This window comes from Ranitomeya variabilis, chromosome 4 (assembly GCF_051348905.1).
Source record: "Ranitomeya variabilis isolate aRanVar5 chromosome 4, aRanVar5.hap1, whole genome shotgun sequence".
Classification (NCBI taxonomy): domain Eukaryota; kingdom Metazoa; phylum Chordata; class Amphibia; order Anura; family Dendrobatidae; genus Ranitomeya; species Ranitomeya variabilis.
In genome coordinates this window covers 565809217-565833226 of record NC_135235.1, presented here as the reverse complement: position 1 = coordinate 565833226, position 24010 = coordinate 565809217, and positions in this window count along the sequence as shown.

Genomic DNA, 24010 nt, shown 5'->3' with positions numbered 1-24010 from the left:
CACGGTGATTTATGAATACAACCAAGAAAGCATTAAACTTGCATGCAGCAAGAAGATCAAATCAAGAACCAAACACATTGACTTCAAATATCATCACCTGCGTAATTTGAAAGTGGCATAACTGAGTTTATTTAGTGCGAAACTGATCAGATGATAACTGATATTATGACAAGGCCACTTCTAAGAGCCACATTTGAAGAATTCAGAACCACTATGGTACTAACAGGATAAGTAGTTGTTGAGTGGGAGTGTTGGAATAATGTTTATCATTGTATATATTGCATCAACTATTATTTACTTTTGTTTAACCCCTTAATGACTTTGGGCATAATAGTATGCCCATGTCTCACTCCATCCCTCTGATGTGGGCTCCATCTTTCCCGACACATGTCAGCTGTTTTGAACAGCTGATGTGCCCGGAAGGGCTTCAGGTGGAATTGCGATCCACCCATGGCTATTAACCCGTTAAATGCCGCTGTCAAACATTGACAGCGGCATTTAACATGCACTTCGGGCAATCACGCCGGAAATCCGCCCATCGGTGACCCCGTCACGTGATTGTGGGTCACCGATGGGTTGGCATGACAACTGTAGGTCTCCTGGACACCTCTATGGTTGTCACTGCCGGATTGCTATGAGCACCACCCGTTGGTCGGCAATCATAGCAAGTCAGCAATTCTGCTACATACAGGTGATCTGATCATAGCCTGCATGTAGCAGAGCCGATCGGGTTATGGCAGCTTCTAGTCTCCCATGGAGACTATTGAAGCATGCCAAAAGTAAAAAAAAAAAAAAAGTTTTTAAAAATATTAAAAAAATAAAAAATATATAAAAGTTTAAATCACCCCCTTTTTGCCCCATTTAAAATATAACAAATAAAAAAATCAAACATACACATATTTGGTATCACCACATTCAGAATCACCCAATAAATCAATAAAAAAAGGATTAACCTGATCGCTAAATGGTGTAGCGAGAAAAAAGACAAAATGCCAGAATTACGTTTTTTGGTCACCGCAACATAGTATTAAAATGCAATAACGGGTTATCAAAAGATTGTATCTGCACCAAAATGGTATCATTAAAAATGTCAGCTCCGGCACGCAAAAAATAAGCCTTTACCCTACCCAAGATCACAAAAAATGGAGATGATGCGGTTATCGGAAAATGGCGCAAGTTTTTATTTTTTTAACAAAGTTTGGAATTTTTTTTCATCACTTAGATTAAAAAGAACCTAGACATTTAGTGAACATAGTAAAAAAGCCAAACAAAAACCAAACAACTGTGAGATTGCACATTTTTTGCAATTTTACTGCACTTGGAATTTTTTTCCCTGTTTTCCAGTACATGATATGTTAAAACCAGTGATGGCATTCAAAAGTACAACTCGCGCCACAAAAAAACAAGCTCTCACATGGCCATATTGATGGTAAAATAAAAAAGTTATGGCTCTCGGAAGAAGGGGAGCAAACAACGAAAACGCAAGAACAAAAATACCTTTGGTCATGAAGAGGTTAATAGTGCATGAGTTTCTCTCTGCAGCAATAGTGTTATGTAGCCTGTAAAGCACTGTTTAAAAAACACAAAGCAAGGAAATTCATCTTCACTGTATGTATAGCTGAGCACAGTTTTTACATTCACTTTGCAAGCTGACAGACTAAAATCCTAAGCTATAACAAATACCAGTTGTAAGCTGTTATCTTTGTTCCTGAATATATATACTGTGTTGAATGGCTGTACAGTACAGAAATTGATCCGTCGCCAACACTTCTAATTTAGACCTATTGGAAATATACTATTTATCATGAAGAGCCAAAATCCTTCTATATTTAATAGTGCTTGTCTCTGGCCCCTCCTGTATAGCTAGCTTTGGTCTCTCAAAATTCACGGTCTTAGTAAAAGTACCACAATGTCCAGACTGGCCACAGCCTTAGACCTATATATATCTATGAAGCTCTTGAGTTCAGGTCAGAAAATCCCTGACCTGTCCTTCAGACTGTATTCAGACCAAGAATGCCAGGTGTGGAAAAACAGGCAAACAGGTTCATTCACCCTTTCTATGCCATTAAAGGGAATCTGTCAAAGCAATTTGTACTTATAATGTAAAATCAACGGCATTGGCCAAAGGTCTAATGTATATGGGGGCATCAGCCAAATGATGATCAGGAGAAAAGTCAATTGGGCTTGTCTGATTTAGGACTTCTGATGGTATTGTTCTCTAAGGGTACCGTCACACAGTGAAATTTCCATCGCTACGACGGTACGATTCGTGACGTTCTAGCGATATCGTTACGATATCGCAGTGTCTGACACGCAGCAGCGATCAGGGACCCTGCTGAGAATCGTACATCGTAGCACATCGTTTGGAACTTTCTTTCGTCGCTTGATCACCCACTGACATCGCTGGATCGTTGTGTGTGACAGCGATCCAGCGATGTGTTCGCTTGTAACCAGGGTAAACATCGGGTAACTAAGCGCAGGGCCGAGCTTAGTAACCCGATGTTTACCCTGGTTACCAGCGTTAACGTAAAAAAAACAAACAGTACATACTTACATTCCGGTGTCAGTCCTCCGGCGTCTCAGCTTCTCTGCACTGTGTGAGCGCCTGCCGGCCGGAAAGCGAGCTCTGCTTTCCGGCTATGGCGCTTACACAGTGGAGAGAAGCAGAACGCCGGGGGACAGACACCGGAATGTGAGTATGTACTGTTTGTTTTTTTACGTTAACGCTGGTAACCAGGGTAAACATCGGGTTACTAAGCGCGGCCCTGCGCTTAGTAACCCGATGTTTACCCTGGTTACCCGGGGACTTCGGCATCGCTCCAGCGCCGTGATTGCAAAGTGTGACCGCAGTCTACGACGCTGGAGCGATATTCATACGACGCTGCGACGTCACGAATCGTGCCGTCGCAGCGATGGAAATTTCACTGTGTGACGGTACCCTATGAGATAAGCCGCCCATTGATGTCTCAGTCAGCTGCTTTCACATATAGAACAGAAGCGCTCAGCAAATTGAGCGCTCCAGTGTATGGAGTAGGCTAAAATGACTATTAGACAAACAATCGGCCAAAGCATGGTTCAGTGGACAGCCAACTAATGTGTGTCGCCGACATAACAGGAGCACCTTACCAGGCTCCTAATAAAGTTTTAATCATGTTTTTATTACACCTAAATGTTAGTGCAATATATGTAGAAACAATGTTAACCTGAGCACTTGTGCATTCATGTAAGTCATTCATCCCTGCAGTTCACTGTTCTGATTGACAAAGTCTCTCTTCTCTTTACTTATGGTGCTTTGTCAATTACATTGCTGTGAGCTTGGTATGACATTATTGCACTCCCTGACTAGCCTGGGTACACAAGTACTGAGGTTAACATTGTTTTTACACACACTGCACTAACGTCCCCCATACACATTAGATGCCTGTCATTCAGCTGACTCTCTCATAAAAAGGAGCACTCGCTCAGTCGAGTGCTCCTGTATTCTCCATGACAAGATCCAAGCGTTGACATATCAGCCAGCAACTTATCTCTATGAGAGAAATGTGATCGACAGTCTGAAATTGGACTTTGTTGGCAGTGGATTATATATTTATTCATAGGATTGGAGACCCCATTTTAGAACTTAACTCTAATCAGCCGAAATAAAGTCTGCAGACAATGCCTTAGCGTGAGATGGCCATAAGGCTTTATTGAGGGTGAACTATATAAATCATTAAAATGCTCTTTATTATTAAACACTTAAACAACTCAATCAGTTTAGTTGAAAACATGACTAAGCAAAATACTTCCAAAAAACACCCCAAAACATGGGTTAATTTATCCCTCCAATAAAACCAGACGACATAAAAAGATAAAATGAAAATACACAAAGGCGTGGGCTGGTGGGTGCATCTCTTCCAGATGCTGAACAGCTGCTGAGGTGATCCAACCCCCTGAGGGCGTATAACTAGTCCACTTGCTGCCAAAATAGAGTCCAATCAGCACCAATGTCCAGTCAGATGACTCAGACAATCAAGGATCATGAGCCACTGTTACTAAGGACAGGACCGAGCCCCCTTGAGTGACCAGCAGAATTACCTCATAAATATTACACCTAATGGGATAGAAAAACTGTGACAATTATTGATTTACTAACTAGGGATCCTAAACCATAAAAACTCATACTCCTACTTCTGTTTTCCCCTCCAGGGACCTTCCATGGGATTGCAGACCCCATTTTAGAACTTAACTCTAATCAGCCGAAATAAAGGCTAAAGACAATGTCTTGGCATGAGATGGCCATAAGGTTTTATTGAGGGTTACCTATGTAAATAATTAAAATACTCTTTATTAAATTAAACACTTAAACAACTCAGTCAGTTTAGTCGAAGACTTGACTAAACAAAATACTTCCAAAAAACACCCCAAAACATGGTTAATTTATCCCAAAAGGGCTCACGCTTGAGAGGCCCCCAAGACCACACAGCCATGTCCACCGCAGCACCTAAACTAACATTGAAAATATCAAACCCAACCGGTGATAAATGGACTCCATCCTCTCTATACAAACCCAGCAAGAAACCCTCTAACTCCCTATGGCAAACCTTGAAACCCCCTAGGACTGGAAGAAAACGCTACATGGTTCTAATGAGGCGCTTGCGAATTGCCTCCATGAAGCGCATATTAACCATGTCCAAGCCAACCGGGGAATGACCTCAGAAAACAATCAAAGAACACCTCGGAAACATAGACTTGAGCACTTTAAGATCATGTTTGCCAAATAAGCTCCACTAAATGGATTCTCCCGAGGTCGTTGCCGGCCAGATGGAACACGAGCAAATCCGGAGGTGGGGTTTATGGAAAGCAGCTGAAAGATTGTAGCACATAATGATTCCCAGCACATTCCCCGCTCCCCGAACCACCATAACCTAACTCTATCAGGGTCTAAAGAAAGGTTCTCTGTGTAAATTCTGGCAGCTGCGCGCTTCCGCACCAAATGGACGAAAGAATGTCCAATGATCCAAACAGACAGAGGACCTGGAAAATAAGCAGAAACAGATTAAAGACGTAAATCCGGACGTACATACAACTTAACCCTACCTAAGTTCCAACGCCCAATTTTTCTGATCGTCCCCTCCTGGAGGCCCAACTGAGCCGCCTTTGTGGCGGCCCCCATTCTAAAGGAATGAGATGAAAAATGTAAGCTAGAAAGGCCCAATTTAACCAAACATTGATGAAGGACAGCATTAAATTGATAAATGGTCACTGCCGAAAAATTATCATGTACAAAAAGTCAACCAACACCCGCTGGACGTATACGGAGTCAATTTGCAAAATGTTAATACGTACAAATCAAGGAATCAGGGATCGCCTTGATCTGGATTAAACTCCCTTTGCCCCCCTGATCCGTTTCGATGCCCGAAGGAACAAACAGATATCTGAGGTGTGGAGCTGAACATCCTGAACGGAAATACCTGAATGCCAACGGGCACTTCGGCTAACTAATTTGCTCACTTTAAATGTCCCAAAGAAAGCCAAAGAAAAACATGATTTAAAGAGGAAGCACTAAAATTTATTAAAACAATCTTTTTCTAGAACATTTAACAATTCCAACAACATATGAGGTGAAATAGGTCTCCTCCCCTCAGGACGGAAGTGCTGTTTTTGAAGACCTTTCATAAATTGCTTAACGGGAAATAGCGAGAGCAACAAAACTCTCCCATGTAATTTTAGGAAAAAGGATATACCAGATAAAGATTTGTGAATACGAGAGTGGCTGTACTTAGGCACAAGTGTTATGGACCTGGTGGTTAGGAACACTTGAAATGACCTGATAGGTAAACCAGAAATATCGGACAAGCTCTGGGAATGTGGGAACTTTACTGACCGCAACCCTGATCCTATCAACACACACTATAGGCAGCCGTGGAGCGTTTCTGACTCTGCCTAGACGCCTCTTCACAGCCTGAGAGCTAGCTACCCCTAGAGAGAAACAAAGCCTCACTTGCCTCAGAGAAATTTGCCCAAAGTATAGGCAGCCCCCCACAAATAATAACGGTGAGTTAAGGGGAAAACACAAACATAGAAATGAAAACAGGTTTTAGCAAATGAGGCCCGCTAATAACTAAATAGTCAGAAGATAGCAAGGGGACTGTGCGGTCAGTCCAAAATACTACAAAATTATCCACGCAGAGAATACAAAAAGACCCCCACACCGACTCACGATGTGAGGGGCGCAACTCTGCACCCCAGAGCTTCCAGCTAGCAAGGAGATAGCATATAAGCAAGCTGGACTGAACTGATCATATACTGAGAAACATTTTCCAAAAGCAATGAGCAAAAATGAACTAGCATGAACTTAGCTTCTCCTGGAGGAGACAGGTCACAAGAGAAGTCCCAGAGAGATCTGAACCAATACTGAATACAACGACAGCTGGCAATAAGTAAAGGTCCAGGTGGAGTTAAATAGGCAGCCAGCATAGCAGAAAACGAGGCAGCTGGAGCCCAGCTACAGACCAGCCGTATCACTCAAAGCCACCAGAGGGAGCCCATGAACAGAACTCAACAAAGTACCACTCATGACCACAGGAGGGAGCCCGAGAACGGAATTCACAACAGTACCCCCCCTTGAGGAGGGGTCACCGAACCCTCACCAGAGCCCCCAGGCCGATCAGGACGAGCCAAATGAAAGGCACGAACCAAATTGGCAGCATGGACATCAGAGGCAACAACCCAGGAATTATCCTCCTGACCATAGCCCTTCCATTTAACCAAGTACTGAAGCTTCCGTCTCTAAATACGAGAATCCAAGATCTTCTCCACCACATACTCCAATTCTCCCTCGACCAACACCGGAGCAGGAGGATCAAGAGAAGGAACCACAGGCACCACATACCTCCGCAACAATGACCTGTGGAACACATTATGAATGGAAAAAAAAAGGTGCTGGGAGGACCAAACACACAGACACATGACACAGGATTGAGGATTTCCGAAATCTTATAAGGACCGATGAAACGAGGCTTAAACTTAGGAGAGGAAACCTTCATAGGAACATAACGAGAAGACAACCAAACCAAATCCCCCACACGACGTCGGGGACCCACACAGCGGCGGCGGTTAGCAAAGCGCTGAGCCTTCTCCTGTGACAACGTCAAATTGCCAACTACGTGGTTCCAAATCTGCTGCAACCTATCCACCACAGAATCCACCCCAGGACAGTCAGAAGGCTCAACCTGATCTGAGGAAAAACGAGGATGAAAACCAGAATTACAAAAAAAAGGCGAAACCAAAGTAGCAGAACTAGCCCGATTATTGAGGGCGAACTCAACCAATGGCAAAAAAGTCACCCAATCATCCTGATCAGCAGAAACAAAACATCTCAGATAAGTTTCCATGGTCTGATTAGTTCGTTCGGTTTGGCCATTCGTCTGAGGATGGAAGGCCGAAGAAAAAGACAAATCATTGTGAAAAAACAGCGGAACCAAATCAGAGGAGGAAGGCAACTTAGGCAAGGACACCAAATGGACCATCTTAGAAAAACGATCACAAACCACCCAGATGACAGACATCCTCTGATAGACTGGAAGATCCGAAACAAAATCCATGGAAATATGCGTCCAGGGCCTCTTTGGGACAGGCAAAGGCAAAAGCAATCCACTGGCACGAGAACAGCAAGGCTTGGCCCGAACACAAATCCCACAGGACTGCACAAAGGAACTCACCTCCCGCGACAAGGAAGGCCACCAAAAGGACCTAGCCACCAAATCCCTGGTACCAAAAATCCCAGGATGACCCGCCAACACCGAACAATGAACCTCGGAAATAACTCTACTGGTCCATCTATCCGGGACAAACAGTCTCTCCGATGGACAACGGTCAGGTCTATCGGCCTGAAATTCCTGCAGCACCCGCCGCAAATCAGGAGAGATGGCAGACAAAATCACCCCCTCTCTGAGGATACCAGCCGGTTCAGAAACTCCCGGAGAGTCAGGCACAAAACTCCTAGAAAGGGCATCAGCCTTCACATTCTTCGAGCCCAGAAGGTACGAAACCACGAAATCGAAATGGGAGAAAAACAGCGACCATCGAGCTTGTCTAGGATTTAACCGCTTGGCAGACTCGAGATAAATCAAATTCTTGTGATCCGTCAAGACCACCACGCGATGCTTGGCTCCCTCAAGCCAATGTCGCCACTCCTCGAATGCCCATTTCATTGCCAACAACTCCCGATTACCAACATCATAATTCCGCTCGGCAAGCGAAAACTTTCTAGAAAAGAAAGCACATGGCCTCATCACAGAGCCATCAGAGCTTCTCTGCGACAAGACAGCCCCTGCTCCAATCTCAGAAGCATCAACCTCGACCTGAAAAGGAAGAGAAACATCCGGCTGACGCAAGACAGGAGCAGAAGAAAACCGACGTTTCAGCACCTGAAAGGCCTCAACGGCCGCAGAAGACATTCGTCACATCAGCACCCTTTTTGGTCAGATCCGTCAAAGGCTTAACCACACTAGAAAAATTAGTGATGAAGCGACGGTAAAAATTAGCAAAGCCCAAGAACTTCTAAAGACTCTTCACCGATGTAGGTTGAGTCCAGTCATAAATGGCCTGGACTTTGACTGGATCCATCTCGATAGTAGAAGGGGAAAAAATAAAGCCCAAAAAGGAAACCTTCTGGACTCCGAAGAGACATTTAGAGGCCTTCACAAACAAGGCATTGGCACGCAGGACCTGAAATACCATCCTGACCTGCTTCACATGAGATTCCCAATCATCAGAAAAGACCAAAATATCATCCAGGTACACAATCATAAATCTATCCAGATACTCTCGGAAGATGTCGTGCATGAAGGACTGAAACACGGAAGGGGCATTAGAAAGCCCAAATGGCATCACCAAGTACTCAAAATGGCCTTCGGGCGTATTAAATGCTGTTTTCCATTCATCGCCCTGTTTTATACGCACAAGATTATAAGCTCCTCGAAGATCTATCTTGGTGAACCAACTAGCCCCCTTAATCCAAGCAAACAGATCGGACAGCAGAGGCAAAGGGTACTGAAATTTGACCGTGATTTTATTTAGAAGGCGATAATCTATACAGGGTCTCAGAGAACCATCCTTCTTGGCCACAAAAAAGAACCCTGCACCCAAGGGTGACGAGGACGAGCGAATATGCCCTTTCTCCAAAGACTCCTTTATATAACTTCGCATAGCGGCATGTTCTGGCACAGATAAATTAAAAAGTCGACCCTTAGGGAACTTACTACCAGGAATCAAATTTATAGCACAATCACAATCCCTATGAGGAGATAGGGCACTGGATTTGGGCTCATCAAATACATCCTGGTAATCGGACAAAAATTCAGGGACTTCAGAAGGAGTAGAAGAAGCAATTGACACCAAAGGAACATCGCCATGTACCCCTTGACAACCCCAACTAGATACAGACATTGCTTTCCAATCCAGGACTGGATTATGAACCTGCAGCCATGGCAAACCCAACACGACAACATCATGCAAATTATGTAACACCAGAAAGCGAATAACCTCCTGATGTGCAGGAGTCATGCACATGGTCACTTGAGTCCAGTACTGAGGCTTATTCTTGGCCAATGGCGTAGCATCAATTCCCTTTAGTGGAATAGGGAATTGCAAAGGCTCCAAGATAAAACCACAGCGCCTGGCAAATGCCAAATCCATCAAATTCAGGGCAGCACCTGAATCCACAAAAGCCATAACTGAGTAGGATGACAGAGAGCAAATCAAAGTAACAGACAAAATAAATTTAGGCTGTACAGTACCAATGGTGACAGACCTAGCGAACCTTTTTGTGCGCTTAGAACAATCAGAGATAACATGAGTGGAGTCACCACAGTAAAAGCACAACCCATTCTGACGTCTGTGATTTTGCCGTTCAATTCTAGTCAGAATCCTGTCACATTGCATAGACTCAGTCTTCTGCTCAGAAGACACCGCCAGATGGTGCACAGGTTTGCGCTCCCGCAAACGCCGATCAATCTGAATGGCCAAAGACATTGACTCATTCAGACCCGCAGGCGTGGGGAACCCCACCATAACATCCTTAAGGGCTTCAGAAAGACCCTTTCTGAAAATCGCTGCCAGGGCACACTCATTCCATTGAGTGAGCACAGACCACTTCCTAAACCTCTGACAGTAAACCTCCGCTTCATCCTGACCCTGAGACAGAGCCAGCAAGATCTTTTCTGCCTGGTCTACTAAATTAGGTTCCTCATAAAGCAATCCAAGCGCCAGAAAAAACGCATCCACATTTAGCAATGCAGGATCTCCTGGCGCCAGGGAGAATGCCCAATCTTGAGGGTCACCACGCAACAAAGAAATAATAATTTTAACTTGCTGAGTAGGGTCACCAGAGAAGCGAGGTCTCAGACCAAGAAACAATTTGCAATTATTTTTGAAATTCAAAAACTTAGATCTATCTCCAGAGAACAAATCAGGAATTGGTATTTTAGGCTCTAACATAGGACTGTGAACTACATAATCCTGAATGCTTTGTACCCTTACAGTGAGATGATTCACACTAGAGGACAGGCTTTGAATGTCCATATCTGCAGCTGAGTCCTGAACCACCCAGAGATTAAGGGGAGGAGAGAGGCTAAACACACTGCAGAGAAAAAAAAATGAGCTCAGAACTTCTCTTATCCCTCTTTTGCAATGCATTAATTCTTTTGGGCCAGCTGTACTGTTATGGACCTGGTGGTTAGGAACACTTGAAATGACCTGATAGGTAAACCAGAAATATCGGGCAAGCTCTGGGAATGTGGGAACTTTACTGACCGCAACCCTGATCCTATCAACACACACTATAGGCAGCCGTGGAGCGTTCCTGACTCTGCCTAGACGCCTCTTCACAGCCTGAGAGCTAGCTACCCCTAGAGAGAAACAAAGCCTCACTTGCCTCAGAGAAATTTCCCCAAAGTATAGGCAGCCCCCCACAAATAATAACGGTGAGTTAAGGGGAAATCACAAACATAGAAATGAAAACAGGTTTTAGCAAATGAGGCCCGCTAATAACGAAATAGTCAGAAGATAGCAAGGGGACTGTGCGGTCAGTACAGAATACTACAAAATTATCCACGCAGAGAATACAAAAAGACCCCCACACCGACTCACGATGTGAGGGGCGCAACTCTGCACCCCAGAGCTTCCAGCTAGCAAGGAGATAGCATATAAGCAAGCTGGACTGAACTGATCATATACTGAGAAACATTTTCCAAAAACAATGAGCAAAAATGAACTAGCATGAACTTAGCTTCTCCTGGAGGAGACAGGTCACAAGAGAAGTCCCAGAGAGATCTGAACCAATACTGAATACAACGACAGCTGGCAACAAGTAAAGGTCCAGGTGGAGTTAAATAGGCAGCCAGCATAGCAGAAAACGAGGCAGCTGGAGCCCAGCTACAGACCAGCCGTATCACTCAAAGCCACCAGAGGGAGCCCATGAACAGAACTCAACAAAGTACCACTCATGACCACAGGAGGGAGCCCGAGAACGGAATTCACAACACACAAGCCCTTGAAGATACCTTAAGGTCAAAGCTGAATCAACCACAACAGGCTCCACATTATGTGACACACATTCATGCAACACAGCAGAGTATGCTGCCCAAGTTGAAGGTGAAACAGACTTCCGAATATAATCCTCCATCACGTCCGCAGTAGCTCCAACATTTCCTGCGGATACGGAAGCCCTTCCCTCTCGATGTCTGACCTCTCCTGTAAAGGTGATGACCAATTTTTAACAAATAAGCATCCATCTACTCCACTGCACATAGCATCCACCAAACTAGCTTTCAACCACAAATTCCATTTTAAATAAACCAAAACCAATTTTCTAAGAAGTATAGAAACATGAGCACAAGGCGAGGCCAGCGTATTGATGGCCAGCACAACGCCTCTCCAATCAGAATGAAGCTGAACTCGCCCTGAAAACAAAAACCCAATGAGTTGAAGCCCTTAGGGCAAACAGGCAAAAGCTGAAATGCAGATTTGATATCCGCCTTAGTCAACAGACAACTAACTCCGAACCTCTGGGGAAGGAAAACAGATGCATCAAAAGAAGTGTAAGACACCTTTGCCGGAAAATCCACGACCTTGTCATTCAAGGACCCGCCTTGAGGATAAGATAGGTGATATCACCCGAAACGCTCCAGGGTCCTTTTTGGGCACTACCCCAAGCGGGGATACCCTGAAATTCTGAAATGGAGATTCCAAAAATGGGTCAGCTATACGGCCCAGCGATAATTCCTTAAAAATATACTCCTCAACCGAGGCCTCATGCGAAAAAATCGAACGAAGGTTAACAAAACACCTGCAACCATTACCTAAAAACTCCGGAACAAAAAAAAACGGTTGAAAAGCCCTCAATTATTAACCGAGCTTTCGCCCTGTCTGGAAATATGTCTAGCAATGGTCGCATTGCGGTTAGACTCACCAGAATCCGACCCTTTGCTGTTAATATCCCTGGGCGACCCAGATTGCTGGCTAACAACTAATTTCTTGAAGCATTCGGAGGCGGAATGGGAACCCCCACAAAAAGGACACTCATGTCTGAAGCGACATGTTCAACCATTTGAATGGAGAAACATACTCCTTTTTCTGCGTGTTGTTCGACCTCTGAAAAGACTGACGCTGAGCGAGCATGAGACTAATTCAAAGGCCTACATCCTTGATTCACCAAACTACATTGTGGTGTACAGCCAACTTCTGACCGAAGCACTCGTCATAAGTTAGCCAAGCGGAGCTGCCAAAGTGTCTGTAAGCTTCTAGGATTATGTCTACATGCTGCAACAGGCTTGTACACAAACCTGGTTCCTTCTCCTCAAGCACCGCTGAATAGATTGGAAACGCTTGTAACCATGACAGAAATTACCTAGGATTACGGCATATATCCCTATTCAGATCTGTTTTATTCTCCTTTTTCTCAGATAAAGCAGAGTTTGGAGCTTTAGAAGTGGGCAGAAGAGAGATCTCCACATATTCCTGGCACCAAATCCCCTCCTTAATCCCCTGAGCTATATGAAAACCGAGGGGAGAGACATGGCACGTCATAGCCTCTTAATAGAGAAGCAGAAACATTAGAGGGCCTATGGGACCCACCCACTAGGCTATTCAACCCACTATCTAGCTGCTTGCCACCCAGGACTTCCTGAACAGCTCTCTGAATCAAAGAGTAGAGCCTCTTTTCCACCTCCCCATCATCCCTAATTACCATAGGATGCATCTCACCATGTCCGTGTCCTGTTGTCCATGGGGCTGGCTACCATCTGTGGCCATTGGTCAACCGGAGCCTTTCGCTGTCTTGCTGCTCACACCTCCTCAGTTACAACCTCTGGTGACATCCAAGCCTGTGCCATCGAGGGACCAGCGCGAGGGGTCTGCAGCTGATTCCAGAGTGGTGTGTTCTCCGCACCCGCGCTTCTGGCTCCTGCAGCGCCATCGGGAGGGCCTGCTGACGTATCCGCTCTCTGCCCCACATGTTTCAGCAGTGGGACCTGTGCCAAGTCTTTAGGCCCGACTGGCTCTCTGTTGCCGACCGAGATCTGGGTGGTGTTCCCACGATAGCAGGGGCGGCCTTCTCGCGATGTTGCAGTGCTGGATAAACGGCCTGTGCTGCCGGCTGCTGCTGAGCGCTCCTTCTTCTTATGGCCTCTCTCTTTCCGACCTGGGGACACCGACGGCGAATAAACATTGCACAACTTCCTCTTCCTCCTCTCCCAGGCTGCCAGTGACGCAGGTGGTCCAGCTTAAACAGCTATCACAGAGTCCGACCGGGAAGCAACAGCTGGAGGGTCCTGGGCAGGAGGGGTAGCAAGGAACCTCAGCCAGTCTAAGCCACACGATCCCTAAACTGCTCCAGGAGTTCATTCATGGTGTATCTCTTCCAGATGCTAAACAGCTGCTGAGGTGATCCAAACCCCTGAGGGTGTATAACTAGTCCACTTGCTGACAAAATAGCGTCCAATCAGCACCAAGGTCCAGTCAGACGACTCAGGCAATCAAGGATCACGGGCCACTGTTACTGATAGGGCCAAGCCCCCTTGAGTCACCAGCAGAATTACCTCACAAATATTACACCTATTGGGATAGAAAAACTGTGATAATTATTGATTTACTAACTAGGGATCCTAAACCATAAAAACTCAATCATTTAGGCGCCACAATCCCATGTGGCCCCTTCCGTTATCTCCTCCAGGGACCATCTATTATTTAAAATTAATCTGCTGTAAACACTTTGGCACCAGATACTACTGCACACCTTCAGAGGTCTTATGAAGTTTATTCCTTTTCAGGCAGAACTATTTTGGTGGCATGAGTGGGTCATGCAAAATATCATGAAGGTTCCTGCTCTGGTACAGTCCTGCTCATCGTTAATGGTATCATTCAAGTTTAAGTACATAATGTTGAATATCTATTGAAAAAATGAAGGCTTGGCTGTGGCAGGACCTGCTCCTTTGCTGGGGAGCTTTCCATACCCATGGAGGGGAACAAGATTGCCTTGTGCAGGCATGTACTACGGAGGACAGAGAATGAACTTCAATCCAATATTGCAGCCAGCATGCAGCTAGCAGGTAAGGAAAGGGTGAATCAAACACCCGAAAACCCCGCCCATATGACTGAAAATTGTTCCCTCCAAATTCAGATGACAGAGTCCCTTTAACCCCTTACTGACCTCGGACGGGATAGTACGTCCAAGGTCAGCTCCCCTGCTTTAATGCAGGGCTCCGCGGTGAGCCCGCATCAAAGCCGGGACATGTCAGCTGTTTTGAACAGCTGACATGTGCCCGCAATAGCGGTGGGTGAAATCGCGATTCACCCGCCGCTATTAACTAGTTAAATGCCGCTGTCAAACGCAGACAGTGGCATTTAACTACCGCATCCGGCCGGGCGGCCGGATATGAGCGCATCGCCGACCCCTGTCACATGATCGGAGGTCGGCGATGCTTCTCCATTGTAACCATAGAGGTCCTTGAGACCTCTATGGTTACTGATCGCTGGTAGCTGTGAGCGCCCCCCTGTGGTCGGCGCTCACAGCACACCTGCATTTCTGCTGCATAGCAGCGATCTGATGATTGCTGTTATGTAGCAGAGCCGATCGGGTTGTGCCTGCTTCTAGCCTCCTATGGAGGCTATTGAAGCATGGCAAAAGTTTAAAAAAAAAAGTTAAAAGAAATGTGAAAAAAGTAAAAAAAATATAAAAGTTTAAATCACTCCCCTTTCGCCCCAATCAAAATAAATCAATAAAAAAAAATCAAACCTACACATATTTGGTATCACCACGTTCAGAATCGCCCGATCTATCAATAAAAAAAGCATTAACCTGATCGCTAAACGGCGTAACGAGAAAAAAAATCGAAACGCCAGAATTACGGTTTTTTTGGTCGCCGCGACATTGCATTAAAATGCAATAAGGGACGATCAAAAGAACGTATCTACAGTTCAGTTTTAGCATTTATTCAACCTAGCAAAAAAGCCAAGCAAAAAACAAGTGTGGGATTGCACTTTTTTTGCAATTTCACCGCACTTGGAATTTTTTTCCCGTTTTCTAGTACACGACATGGTAAAACCAATGATGTCGTTCAAAAGTACAACTCGTCCCGCAAAAAATAAGCCCTCACATGGCCAAATTGACGGAAAAATAAAAAAGTTATGGCTCTGGGAAGGAGGGGAGTGAAAAACGAACACGGAAAAACGGAAAATCCCAAGGTCATGAAGGGGTTAAATCAGTTGCCACTGTTGGCCGTACAAAATGTGACATGTAAAGAAATGCTGCTGGAGAAAAGAGCACAATAAGGTCTTATCCGAGATACAATTGATTAGATAGATCAGATTCTACTCACCAATTTGAGCCGAAGGAAAGGCTCATAGATATATCCTGCTGCAGCAGATCCACCAGTCCATGCATGACCAACAAAGGTAAAAAAAGGGGGTAAAACATGGATTTAAACTGCACTGCTGAATGATTCAAGGTCCAAATATGTAGCCATTGGATCGTGGATTTATTCAACGCGTTTCAAAGTGCAAGACTTCTTCATCAGGACACCACAATATCAATACATACAACATCATACAACAGCGCAGTTTGAATCCATGTTTTACCCCCCTTTTTTTTTTTTTATAAAGTGTGACATGTGGTATACCCAGAGGATGCCGTTCCAGCATGGAGAGCCGCAGTGTGACCAAGGTAACCAACTGTGACTGGGGACTGGGATCAGCTCTGTCTCTTTATGTGCAAGGGGCCAGGGTGCTCACTGACTGTGGCCGTGGGACTGCATCCGGGTCCTGCAGGGAGGTGGCTTACCAGCGCCTGCTCAGAGCAGGCATCGGGAAGCCTCTCTGCAGTGCGCGTCAGATCGCTGATCTGACACAGTGCATTGCAAAGTGTCAAATCAGTGATCTTTCACTATAACATGATGCCCCCCCGGGGCAATGTTATAGTGTAAATAAAATATTCAGATGTGTAAAAAAAGAAAAAAATATATTGTTCCCATAAATACATTTCTTTATCTCAATAAAAAAAACAATAAAAGTACACATATTTAGTATCGCCGCGTCCGTAATGACCCGACCTATAAAACTGTCCCACTAGTTAACCCCGTCAGTGAACACCATAAAAAAAAAAAAAAAAACGAGGCAAGAAATAACGCTTTATTATCATACTGCGGAACAAAAAGTGGAATAACACGCAATCAAAAAGACGGATATAAATAACCATGGTACCGCTGAAAATGTCATCTTGTCCAGCAAAAAAAACAAGCTGACATACAGCATCATCAGTGCAAAAATAAAAAAGTTATAGTCCTCAGAATAAAGCTATGCAAAAATAATTTTCTCTATAAAATAGTTTTTATCGTATAAAAGCACCAAAACATAAAAAAATGATACAAATGAGGTATCGCTATAATCGTACTGACACGACGAATAAAACTGCTTTATCCATTTTACCAAACGCAGAACGGTATAAACGTCCCCCGCCAAAAGAAATTCATGAATAGCTGGTTTTTGGTCATTCTGCCTCACAAAAATCGGAATAAAAAGCGATCAAAAAATGTCACGTGCCAGAAAATGTTACCAATAAAAATGTCAACTCGTCCCGCAAAAAACAAGACCTCACATGACTCTGTGCCCAAAATGACCAAAATATGGATAAATTATAGGTCTCAAAATGTGGTAACGCAAAAAATATTTTTTGCAATAAAAAGCGTCTTTTAGTGTGTGACGGCTGCCAATAATAAAAATCCGCTAAAAAACCTGCTATAAATAGTAAATCAAACCCCCCTTCATCACCCCCTTAGTTAGGGAAAAAAAATGTATTTATTTCCATTTTCCCATTAGGGTTAGGGCTAGGGTTAGGGCTAGGATTAGGGTTAGGGCTAGGGTTAGGACTAGGGTTAGGGCCAGGGTTAGGGTTAGGGTTGGGGCTAGGGTTGGGGCTAGGGTTAGGGTTTGGATTACATTTACGGTTGGGATTAGGGGTGTGTCAGGGTTAGGGGGTGTGGTTAGGATTATGGTTGGGATTAGGGTTAGGGATGTGTTGGAGTTAGGGGTGTGGTTAGGGTTGGGATTAGAGTTAAGGGTGTGTTGGGGTTAGGGGTGTGGTTGGGGTTAGGGGTGTGGTTGGGATTAGGGTTAGGGGTGTGTTTGGGTTAGGGTTTCAGTTAGAATTGGGGGTTTCCACTGTTTAGGCACATCAGTGGCTCTCCAAACGCAACATGGTGTCACATCTCAATTCCAGTCAATTTTGCATTGAAAAGTCAAACGGCGCTCCTTCCCTTCCGTGCTCTGCCTTGCGCCCAAACAGTGGTTTACCCCCACATATGGGGTATCAGCATACTCAGAACAAATTGCACAACAACATTTGGGGCTCTATTTCTTCTTTTACCCTTGGGAAAATAAAAAATTGGGGGCGAAAAAATCATTTTTGTGAAAAATATGATTAGATAAGTTCCTTAGGGGGTCTAGTTTCCAAAATGGTGTCACTTGAGGGGGGTTTCAATGTTTAGGCACATCAGGGGCTCTACAAACGCAACATGGTGTCCCATCTCAATTCTAGTCAATTTAGCATTAAAAAGTCAAATGGTGCCCCTTCCCTTCCGAGCTCTGCCATGCGCCCAAACAGTGGTTTACCCCCACATATGGGGTATCGATGTACTCAGGACAAATTGTACAACAACTTTTGGGGTCCAATTTCTCCCGTTAGCCTTGGTAAAATAAAACAAATTGGAGCTGAAGTAATTTTTTTGTGAAATTTTTTTTTAAACATTCCAAAAATTCCTGTGAAACACCTGAAGGGTTAATAAACTTCTTGAATGTGGTTTTGAGCACCTTGAGGGGTGCAGTTTTTAGAATGGTGTCACACTTGGTTATTTTCTATCATATAGACCCCTCAAAATGACTTCAAATGTGATGTGGTCCCTAAAAAAATGGTGTTGTAAAAATTAGAAATTGCTGGTCAACTTTTAACCCTTATAACTCTCTAACAAAAAAAATATTGGTTTCAAAATTGTGCTGATGTAAAGTAGACATGTGGGAAATACTTTTTAAGTACTTTGTGTGACATATCTCTGCGATTTAAGGGCATAAAAATTCAAAGTTGGAAACTAGCGAAATTTTCAAATTTCCGTTTTTTTCACAAATAAACGCAGGTAATATCAAATAAATTTTTACCACTATCATGAAGTACAATATGTCACGAGAAAACCATGTCAGAATCACTGGGATCCGTTGAAGCGTTCCAGAGTTATAACCTCATAAAGGGACAGTGGTCACAATTGTAAAAATTGGCCTGGTCATTAACGTGCAAACCACCCTTGGGGGTAAAGGGGTTAATGTGTTACTATTGTACCATGTAATATATATGTATGTCAGCTTAGGGATAGGAAATGGTTAACTGAGGGGCCTGGCTCAGCAGCGTCAAAGGAAGCAGGAAGCTCAGGCTTCCAAGCAGGGTCGGCTAGGATTGGCCGTGGCAGAATGTGTTTCTTTGTTGAGGAGCATGCCATACCCATGGAGGGGAACAGAGATGCCAGAGGACTACTGTGCAACGTGCACCAGGACTGTGTATGTGCCACAAAAGATTTTGTGGCTCTGGAGAGCCAACTGGGGGGCTATTGCCTCTGTTGCTGTAGCCATTGCTGTGAATAGGGACAGAGCCGGAGTCATTGCCTTTCTTCATCCATCATCTTTATTAAACCAGTTGCCACTGTTGGCCTTACAAAGTGTGACATGTGGTACATCCAGAGGACATCGTTCCAGCATGGAGAGCTGCAGTGTGACCAAGGTAACCAACTGTGACCTGGGACTGGGATCAGATCTGTCTCTTTTTGTGCAAGGGGCCGGGGTGCTCACTGACTGTGACCTAGTGGACTCTGCTATGATTACCACACCGTGCCACGTTGTTACAGTGCTTCACAGGAATTTTTGGAATGTGGAAAAAAAATGAATATTTAACTTTTTGTCACAAAAAAACTTACTTTAGACCCAATTTTTTTATTTTCACAAGAGTAACAGGAAAAAATGGACTCCAAAATTTGTTGTGCAATTTCTACTGAGCATGCTGATACCCCATATGTGGGGGAAATCCACTGTTTGTGTGAACGGCAGAGGTCAGATGGGAAGGAGCACCATTTGACTTTTTGAATGCAAAATTTGCTTTAACAATTAGCGGTGGCCATCTTGTGTTTGGAAAGCCTCTGATGTGCATAGTGAAAATTCCCACTAATTTTCCCATTTAATTTTTATACAATTAAATCACAGAGATATGTCACACAAAATACTTAATAAGTAACATTTCCCACATGTCTGCTTTACATCAGCACAATTTTGGAACCAAATTTTTTTTTTGTTAGGGAGTTATAAGGGTTAAAAGTTGACCAGCAATTTCTCATTTTTACAACACCATTTTTTTTAGGGACCACCATCTCATTTGAAGTCATTTTGAGGGGTCTCTATGATGGAAAATACCCAAGTGTGACACCTTTCTAAAAACTGCACCCCTCTAGGTGCTCAAAACCACATTCAAGAAGTTTATTAACCCTTCAGGTGTTTCACAGGAATTTTTGGAATGTTTAAATAAAAATGAACATTTAACTTTTTTACACAAAACATTTACTTCAGCTCCAATTTGTTCTATTTTATAAAGGGTAACAGGAGAATATGGACCCCCACAGTTGTTGTACAATTTGTCCTGAGTACGCCGGTACCCCACATGTGGGGGTAAACCACTGTTTGGGCGCATGGCAGAGCTTGGAAGCGAAGGAGCGCCATTTGACTTTTCAATGCAAAATTGACTGGAATTCAGATGGGATGCCATGTTGCCTTTGGAGAGCCCTTGATGTGCCTAAACATTGAAACCCCCACAAGTGACACGATTTTGGAAAGTAGACCCCCTAAGGAACTTATCTAGATGTGTGTTGAGCACTTTGACCCATTAAGTGATTCACAGAAGTTTTTAATGCAGAGCCTGTTATGGACCTGGTGGTTAGGAGCACCCGAAATGACCTGATGGTTAAACTAGAAATCTGGGACAAGCTCTGGGGAAGTGGGAACTCTACTGACCGCAAACCCTACTCCTATCACACACACTAGAAATAGCCGTGGAGCGTTCCTAACTCTCCCTAGATGCCTCTTCACAGCCTAAGAGCTAACTACCCCTAAAGATAGAAATAGAAGCCTTACCTTGCCTCAGAGAAGTTCCCCAAAGGAAAAGGCAGCCCCCCACAAATATTGACGGTGAGTTAAGAGGAAAGTACAAACATAGGAATGAAACAGGTTTTAGCAAAGGAGGCCCAATCTTCACTAAATAGTCAGAGGATAGGAAAGGGAACTGTGCGGGCAGTACAAAAAACTACAAAAACCACGCAGAGTATGCAAAAAGACCTCCACACCAACTCACGGTGTAGAGGTGCAACTCTGCACCCCCAGAGCTTCCAGCTAGCAAGGAAATATCATGATAGCAAGCTGGACTAGAACATAGCATGTACAGAGAAATATTTTCAAAAAGCAATGATCAACAAAAGAACTAGCATGGACTTAGCTTCTGCTGGAGCAGACAGGTCATCAGAGAAATCCAAGAGAGATCTGAACCAGTACTGAGACATTGACAGCTGGCATGAAGTAACGATCTGAGTGGAGTTAAATAGGGAAGCCAGCCAAGCAGTAAACGAGGGCAGCTGAGAAAGCCAACCTCAAGGACCAGTAGTTCCACTCAAAGCCACCAGAGGGTGTCCAAGGACAGAACTCACCAAAGTACCATTCATGACCACAGGAGGGAGCCCGAGAACGGAATTCACAACAGTACCCCCCCTTGAGGAGGGGTCACCGAACCCTCACCAGAGCCCCCAGGCCGATCAGGAGCCAAATGAAAGGCACGAACTAAATCGGCAGCATGGACATCGGAGGCAACAACCCAGGAATTATCCTCCTGGCCATAGCCCTTCCATTTAACCAGGTACTGAAGCTTCCGTCTTGAAAAACAAAACGAGAATCCAAAATCTTCTCCACCACATACTCCAACTCCCCCTCGACCAACACTGGAGCAGGAGGATCAACAGAAGAAACCATAGGCGCCACATATCTCCGCAACAACGACCTATGGAACACATTATGGATGGCAAAAGAAGCTGGAAGGACCAAACGAAATGACACAGGATTGAGAATTTCAGAAATCTTATAAGGACCAATGAAACGAGGCTTAAACTTAGGAGAAGAAACCTTCATAGGAACATAACAAGAAGACAACCAAACCAAATCCCCAACACGAAGTCGGGGACCAACACAGCGACGGCGGTTAGCGAATCGTTGAGACTTCTCCTGGGACAACGTCAAATTGTCCACTACATGAGTCCAAATTTGCTGCAACCTGTCCACCACAGAATCCACACCAGGACAGTCAGAAGGCTCAACCTGCCCTGAAGAAAAACGAGGATGAAAACCAGAATTACAAAAAAAAGGCGAAACCAAAGTAGCCGAACTAGCCCGATTATTAAGGGCGAACTCAGCCAATGGCAAGAAGGTCACCCAATCATCCTGATCAGCAGAAACAAAGCATCTCAGATAGGTTTCCAAGGTCTGATTGGTTCGTTCGGTTTGGCCATTTGTATGAGGATGGAAAGCTGAAGAAAAAGACAAATCAATGCCCATCTTAGCACAAAAGGACCGCCAAAACCTAGAAACAAACTGGGAACCTCTGGCCGACACAATGTTCTCCGGAATGCCATGCAAACGAACCACATGCTGAAAAAAAAAATAATGGAATCAAATCAGAGGAGGAAGGTAATTTAGGCAAGGGTACCAAATGGACCATCTTAGAAAAGCGATCACAAACCACCCAGATGACAGACATCCTTTGAGAGACAGGAAGATCAGAAATAAAATCCATGGAAATATGCGTCCAGGGCCTCTACGGGACCGGCAAAGGCAAAAGTAACCCACTGGCACGAGAACAGCAAGGTTTGGCCCGAGCACAAGTCCCACAGGACTGCACAAAAGAACACACATCCCTTGACAAGGAAGGCCACCAAAAGGACCTAGCCACCAAATCTCTGGTACCAAAAATCCCAGGATGACCAGCCAACACCGAACAATGAACCTCAGAAATAACTCTACTAGTCCATCTATCAGGGACAAACAGTTTCTCTGCTGGACAACGGTCAGGTCTATCAGCCTGAAACTCCTGCAGCACCCGCCGCAAATCAGGGGAGATGGCCGACAGAATCACCCCCTCTTTGAGAATACCAGCCGGCTCAGGGACTCCCGGAGAATCAGGCACAAAACTCCTAGAAAGGGCATCAGCCTTCACATTCTTAGAACCCGGAAGGTATGAGACCACAAAATCGAAACGGGAGAAAAACAGCGACCATCGAGCCTGTCTAGGATTCAACCGCTTGGCAGACTCGAGATAAGTCAGATTCTTGTGATCCGTCAAGACAACTACGCAATGTTTGGCTCCCTCAAGCCAATGTCGCCACTCCTCGAATGCCCACTTCATAGCCAACAACTCCCGATTGCCAAAATCATAATTACGCTCAGCAGGCGAAAACTTTCTAGAAAAGAAAGCACATGGCTTCATCACAGAGCCATCAGAACTTCTTTGAGACAAAACAGCCCCTGCTCCAATCTCAGAAGCATCAACCTCGACCTGAAAAGGAAGCGAAACATCTGGCTGCCGCAACACCGGGCCGAAGAAAAAACGACGTTTCAGCTCCTGAAAAGCCTCAACGGCCGCAGAGGACCAATTCACCACATCAGCACCTTTCTTTGTCAAATCAGTCAAAGGCTTAACCACACTAGAAAAATTAGCGATGAAGCGACAGTAAAAATTAGCAAAGCACAGGAATTTCTGAAGACTCTTCACAGATGTAGGTTGAGTCCAATCATAAATGGCCTGAACTTTAACAGGGTCCATCTCGATAGTAGAAGGGGAAAAAATGAAGCCCAAAAAGGAAACCTTCTGAACTCCGAAGAGACATTTAGACCCCTTCACAAACAAGGCATTAGCATGAAGGACCTGAAATACCATCCTGACCTGCTTCACATGAGACTCCCAATCATCCGAAAAGACTGAAATATCATCCAAATATACAATCATGAATATATCCAGATACTTTCGGAAGATGTCGTGCATAAAGGACTGAAACACAGATGGAGCATTAGAAAGCCCGAATGGCATCACCAGGTACTCAAAATGGCCCTCGGGCGTATTAAATGCTGTCTTCCATTCATCGCCCTGTTTAATACGCACAAGATTATACACCCCTCGAAGGTCAATCTTGGTGAACCAACTAGACCCCTTAATCCGAGCAAACAAATCAGACAGCAGAGGCAAAGGGTACTGAAATTTGACCGTGATTTTATTGAGAAGGCGGTAATCTATACAGGGTCTCAGAGAACCATCCTTCTTGGCCACAAAAAGAACCCTGCTCCCAACGGTGACGAAGACGAGCGAATATGCCCTTTCTCCAAGGACTCCTTTATATAACTCCGCATAGCG